Raw genomic sequence first — 7,238 nt, forward strand, 5'->3', positions numbered from 1 at the left:
GCAGAGAGACTGGTGTGAGACATCTACAAGTCAGAGTATGGGAAGGGTGGACAGAAACCACAAGGAGATGCTGGAGGCAAGGGAAGGCTTCTCTGCAATACTCTGAGGGAACAAAACCCTCCTCACACTTCAGATCCAGACTCCTTCAGAACTGTGAGATGCACTCTGGTGACCCAGCTTGTGACACATCACACGGCAGCCTCAGGAGCCCGTGTAGGATTCTAGGGACATGGATGGTTGGCCATGGATACATAGCCTTATTTCCATCCCCATGGAGATGAGTGGCCTTAGGGGATGCTCACCGATCCCTTCAAGTCTTGTTTTCATCTCTGACACAGAAGTATTTTCTTACATGGCTGTGTGAGCAGAGTGTTAAGAATTCCAAAATACAGGGCTGGAGAGATGGCTCAGTGGTTAAGAGCACTGACTGCTCTTCCAAAGGTCCTGACTTAAGTTCCCAGCAACTGCATGGTGGCTCACAATCATCTGTAATGGGGTCTGATGCCCTCTTCTCTGTGTCTGAAGACAGCAACAGTGTACGCACATACATAAAATAAATAAATCTTTAAAAAAAGAAAATAATTTCAAAATAGGGGCTGGAGAGATGGCTCAGAGGTTAAGAGCACTAACTGCTCTTCCAGAGGTCCTGAGTCAATTCCCAGCAACCACATGGGGACTCACAACCATCTATAAGGATATCTGATCCCTCTTCTTGTGTGTCTGAAGTTAGCTACAGTGTACTCACATAAAATAAATAAATAAATATTATTTAAAAAAAGAATGTCAAAATAATGATAATGGAGCACATAAGCAAGTGTTAGGGACCTTCTGGGGGAGGAATCCATCCCAGTATCTGGACACATATGCCAACAGTGCTGAGGCTGAGATGTCCTGCTCCTTGAGTTGACTCTCTTCTAGTTTTGGTTTTGTGCATGTCCAGCTGGAAATCAGTGCCCCAAATTTTTATCTGATGAGAGTCACATTTACTTAGGTCTTGGATTTTTATCATATTTTTAACCCATGATCATATTGTGTTATTGTCAAAGGAATTTTTGAAGATGTGATTAAAAATAATAGTGACTTAACATTGACATAATCAAAAGAGAGGCCATGTGATTGGGCTCAATCTCACTACATTCCTCTAAAAGCAGAGTGTTCTTTATGGCTGGTGACAGATGGAGAGAGGTCAGAGAAATTTGAAGCATGGGACTGTTTAGAGTGCCCTTGCTGACTTTGAAGATGATGAGCTGCAAAGAAGGTCTTGAGAGAAGGCTTTTCATGCTGAGTGTGAGCTCTGATCAACAGTCAACAAGGCTTCTGCCCTATAGCTGCATGAAAAAGTTCACTCACTGTCTACAACCAGAAACAATTTAGAATGGGCTTTCTCCCCAGCCCTCCCATACTGGCACTGGGTTTCAGATTTTAAGTCGAGAACCCACTCACCTGTATGGACTTCTGACCCACAGAACCATAAGATGATACAGTGCTCTTTTAAACCCTTTTTCTTCTAGTAATTCTCTGGCTAAAATTAGCAAACTAATATAGCCCATTGAAGTGTCAGCTATTAACTCCTTAAGTGTTTCGTAACTAGGAACTCTGAAAGTGGATGATTCCAAACATGAAAATAAATGAGTGTATGTGAGGTATCTATCTAGTGGTAGAGGAAAATGACTTGGCTTAGAGGATATGGTTAGCATGCCTTTCTGACAGTTTCAGGAGAGATGTGATGCCTCCTATACATAAAAAAAAAAGCAAGGGACTTTTTTTTAAAAAAAAATAGTTATGATCACTGTTGAGGTTTTAAAAGATCATCTTTACCCTTTTCTTCTCTCTTTATGTTTTAAGTTTTAGGAATTCTGCAGAAAAATGCAGAGAGATGTCAATAAAAAAATTGTACTGAGCTACCTAATGACCCTCTAAGTGACAAAACACTACACTAGAAGCTGAGTAAGCTCAATCTGAAATTCATATTTTAATAGGGGCATCTGAACATGTTGACTCTATCAACCAATAGGGAAATAAAACATGCATTGTGGGCTGAAGTTACCTTGGACAATAACCATTCTGCTAACATTCAAGAATATTTAGAAAATAGCTGTGATAGTATAGGATGGTATATTCATTCACAATGTAAGTGAGTCTGTCTTCAGGCAAGAACAACAATACTATTATCTTTGTGGTCTGAGGCAATACTACAAGGGGAAAGAGCAGAAGGTAGAGAGAAGAGAAGAGATCATGGGGTAGGAATCTTGAAAACATGGCCATGAGGGCTGGCCAGTTGGAGCAAGAGCAGCCTAGATGAATATGACAAATCATATTGTGGTATTATTGGCAGGGAGGTCAACATAACAGCAGAGAGGGTAGATATCTGCCCAGCTCTAGTGCTCACTAAGCCTTTTTATTAATATGAAAATTTTAGGTCTCTCATCTAGGAATTGAATGATCAAAGGAGTTGTAGAAACCTTCAGCTGAGGAGCCCCGGGGACTACTGTCACGGAGAACCACTTGAGTAGTGGCTCTGAGGCTCCTGACACCTCATAAACTGCCACATAGCCGTCTGTGGATTAGAGGGGGAAATCAGTGGTGCTGGTCAGCCTAATACACATCCTCACCCATGAGATTTGCTGTTCCCAAAGTTCTGTTGGCCGCCACCATCACCCCCCCCCCACACCCAAACCCACTGGCAGGTTCCTTGAGTCAGCCCTCACTTACCATCCTACTCACAATCCACAGTTCTGTGTTAGGAGGTTTGGTGGCAGCTCTGGCCACAACCACTACACAGGAAGTTAGGATGCAGGCAAGGACTCCTGTGAAGCGCATAGCTGGTGGTGGCATCCTGAAGCACCAGATGTGGGCATGCTCCCCATCCTGAAAGGCTCCAGGACAAGTGGGAGTGCTGCTCTTTGTAAGTCTGTGGGAGGAGAGCAGAACTTTACTGGGGTGAGAAATGGGGGGTGAGCAATGGGGAAACCATGTGGCCTCACACCTGTACCTGAACCCCAAGCCACCCCACCTGCTCTGGTCCCTCTCTCCAATGCTGCTACAGAGCTTCCAGCACTCAAGTGGATTCTCCCTAAGTTTTATTTTGTGCTTTGACTCCAAACTCTGGTAAAAGTAAGGCAAATTTCATTATGTTTTAGGTCCATTTTATACTTAAACACTCTCAGTAGTTTTTCTAGGATGCTTTTGCAGTGCTTAAGCAGGCCTTGAGAGACTACCAGAAGAATGTGTCATTGTATTCTTTTCCCAGGCCACAGGAGTAGCTTTCCTGCCAAGAATAAACAAGTCCTAACTCTGCAGACACCTACACAACTAGGTAGGAATCTATTACTGAACTGTGCTTTCAACTTCACTAAAATTATGTCAAAGAACAGGAACAAGTGTAGAGCGAAGGGGTGGGGGAGACACCTGTTCTCTCAGAAGCCAGAATCCCCAGCAAGCTGCCTCAGGCACAGCTAGGGAAGATGGAGCAGGCTGCAGTCTATGGGCACCAGCGTTCCATTCCTGTGCACAGCCAGTCAACAGTTCCTCACACATAAACACAAACAACAACACCCCCCAGAGAAAAAAGAAAAAATATCATGTTAACAAGGATTGAACACTAATCTCAATATGAGCAGAAGAGTCCAGAGTAGGTACAACTGCTGGGACCTCCAGAGATGACACAGACCAAGGGTAAATCTGAGGAGAGAGAGGCCCTAAGAGCTCCCTGGCTAAGGTCACATTGACATTGGCAACCTCACTGCCAGGCTGGAAAGCAGCAGGGCACAAAGACTGGGAAGGACCGGTCCTTGCAGGCTTCAGCATGTGCACAAGGCTCTCCTTCCTGCCCTTCCTGACTGAGGTAGGAAAGTTCCCAGGCCTGCCAGGGTTGTTCTTAGCTCCCTTTCACTTTTTGGCTGAGGTCAAAGTCCCTGGACCCTGTGATCAGCACCCAAGGCAAAGTTGTCCCAGGGCGATCCTTCAGGAACTGAGGTAGCTGAAGTCAATAATAGGTCTCAAGCCCCTGTTCTGAGTTCACTTGGTTTCTCAGTCATTATCCTGTGAGTCAGGGGAAGATCAGAGAATGGTCTAAGGTGGTGCTAAGCTGCCAGAGCCACTCTAGCTCTGAACTCTCTGAGAACTCTCTAAAGTTACTCCCTCCACCCCGCGCCCCAATTTTTGGTTTCACTGGCCTCGAGAGAGCATTCAGCCCAGGAGTGGGGATCGGCCAGGCACAGGTGGAGAGGAGGCCCTCTTGTTTGCTTCTTAGCCCTAAGCAGGCTAAACTACTAGCTAGACAAAAGGGGCTTCTTAATGGTTTGGGGTGATAGAGATCGGCCCAGAGCCACAAGGGTATAAAAAACAATCAATTCTGAGACTGCATACCTCAAATCCAATGCAATCTATTCTTTTGGGGGAAGGGTTTTAGAAAATTTTAGATTATTTTAATCCCTGCCAGGATTAAATTCAAGTCATCAGACTTGGTGACAAATGCCTAATTTACCAGCGGAACCATCTTGTCAGCTCCTCCAACAGTTTTGAAATTTAACAATAATACAGAAATGATAAAAAAATTCAATTTTTCCTCCCAACCCCTGCTCCCACAATGATGACTTTGAAACTAATCATTTATTAATAGATTCCTAGGCTGTAAGCTTTAGTTCATTTCCTTACTAACTCATACCTTATGTAACCCAATCAAACTATTCTCTCTACCACACAGTTACTTACCGGTCCTCAGCCTCGTGTGTCCAAGCCTGGTGCTAACCTTCTTTATTCTATCCTGAGTTCAGCCACCTGCTGGCTTATGTACATCTCAAGCTCTGCTCAGATCTCATGCTTTGGGCCTCCACAGTGTTCCCTGGCGAATCTCCCTTTATCCTGAACATCTACCTGCTGGTTAGTTACCACTCCTTCTGTCCCTGACTGCTTCTTCCTTACTGTCTTCCTTCAGCATCTCTCCCAGTGTGTCTCTCGAATCTCTCTTTATTCTCTCACTATTTCCCAGAATCCTCTCTTCTCCTGCCTGTGCCCCACCTCCAATTTCCTACCTCAGCTCATTGGCCATAGGCTTTTTTATTGTCAGGTGATGCTTATAAGAGATTATCTCTCTCTCTCTCTCTCTCTCTTTTTTAAAATATTTTTATTTTCTACATTCTTTGTTTACATTCCAAATGATTTCCCCTTTCCCGGATCCCCCCTCCCCATACGTCCCATAAACCTTCTTCTCTCCATCCATTCTCCAATCACCTCCCTCCTTTTTCTCTGTTCTTATATTCCCCTCCAATGCTAGATCAATCCTTTCCAGGATCAGGACCCTCTCCATATTTCTTCATGGGAGTCATTTGTTATGTGATTTGTGCCTTGGGTATTCAGGGCTTCTGGGCTAACCTTACTTGGAACTTAAATAAAAATGAAAAAAACTAAAGAAATTATTCAAGAAACATGGATTCCTTGTGCAGTTTAATCAAAGGCACAAGCTATGAAATATAGTCTACACTACTTGTGGGGCCTATATTGTGCTATAATTTCATTCTAATCCCTGTGGATTTTGAAAACAATAATTATTAAATGCACATTTGTGTTCCAGCTACAGAAGTCACACATGGATTTGGAGGTTCCCTAGTGGGGAAAGGCCAAGAAAACCTGCAGTGTAAAAGATAAATCACAAAATGGCCTGCATGAGATTTTTAGTTTTCTCATTAAGCAGCAGCAAACTCTGCTTCTGAGCAAGACACTGACTTTGCTTATTGCAAGCAAAGCTTAGTCAGGTGAAAGCAGAGATTGAGAGCAAAATCATCTGAATATGAGAAAGAAATCAGAAGCCTGTAGAGCAGTTCATAGTCTAGATGTCAGCAGTGTGATGAACAGTGAAGAGGGGAGGCAGCTAGGTAAAAAGATGACTTAGTGCCATCCTTACCTCAGCAGATGAGCACATCTGTGGAACATGGTGTGCAGTTACTGATCTAGCAAATGTGTTTTCACCACCTTATCTCCATTAACATCCCCAGAAACAATTGGCTTTATTTGGCATTGACAGTTATTGACTGTAAAGGCATATACCTTTACAGTTTGTCTTGAGGATATATTATGTTTACATCCCTGTGTCATAACTAAGGCAGAAGGGATCCCTATCATCTGTGTCTTCCAATAAAGAAGATATTAATGAAATATAGTGCACATTATGTAGAAATTACCTACAGGGCACAAGGTGTCTATTGATTTGGACTCATTGGTAACACATAAGTGCATCAGAGGACTGAAAATAAATCCAACTATAATTTAGTAGTCTTCTAATTCAGTAAAATGCTTAGAAATCTAGTGGTGTAGCACATTCAGAGACATTAATTCCCTGGTAAAAGATAAGTCATTGCACTGGGCCACTCCCACCACAAAGAAAGAAGCACAACATTTAGTGTGCCTGTCAGGACTCTGGAGACAGCACACATCTCACTTGGATTTGTTACCCCAACCAGTATACCAAGTAGCCCCGAACGCTGCTGTGCAGGATGCTCTACCAGTTTCACGGTCAGATAAGAGTGTTGTTTGGAGCCTTTGGCAGGCCCTTATTGTGAACCATAGTTTTGAAATTTGGACCAATGAATGTTCTACTGTCATCACCTCAATCCCACCATTTCGCCTTTTAAAGGCAGGTCTTGGCCTGCTATTCCATGTTAGTGGAAATTGAGCATGTTGAGCCAGGGGAATGTTAGGGAGCCCCAAGAAAACACACGTATGATCCAATCAGATGCAACTCAAAGCAGGGTTTTAATAACTCTGCTCAGTTATAACTCAGGCCCTCTTCCCCAATGCATCACCATTGTGCATGTTGGTTTTGATGATGGGGGTGTCCCCAATGTCTATAGGGGCAAGGCTTTATGTTAAGCATCAAGCAGAGAGTACATGTGCAAGCATCTAATTGGAAAGCTACTGTGACTTTTAAATTAATTGCCTGGTGCTGGAGGTCACATCATAAATTTGACTTCTGCTTCCATCTAAATAGATGGCCATTAGGCAATGGATGAGCCTGTAACCTGGGGATGCATGTGTGTTGTGGGGAATACCCTGAGACACTGGTCTTGCTGAAGGTGTAATCTGGAAACTCTGGTCTTGTTGGTGATTAACCTAGAGACTGGATTTAGGCTCAGGCTTTGTTGGGGTCAACTTGAAAACTAGTGCTAGGTATCAGCCTGTGAGTTTTCCTGAGTTCAAAGTTATGTGTGGTTCTCTAAAATGGAGTCTGACATGAAACGTTT

This window comes from Apodemus sylvaticus, chromosome 10 (assembly GCF_947179515.1).
Source record: "Apodemus sylvaticus chromosome 10, mApoSyl1.1, whole genome shotgun sequence".
NCBI lineage: Eukaryota > Metazoa > Chordata > Mammalia > Rodentia > Muridae > Apodemus > Apodemus sylvaticus.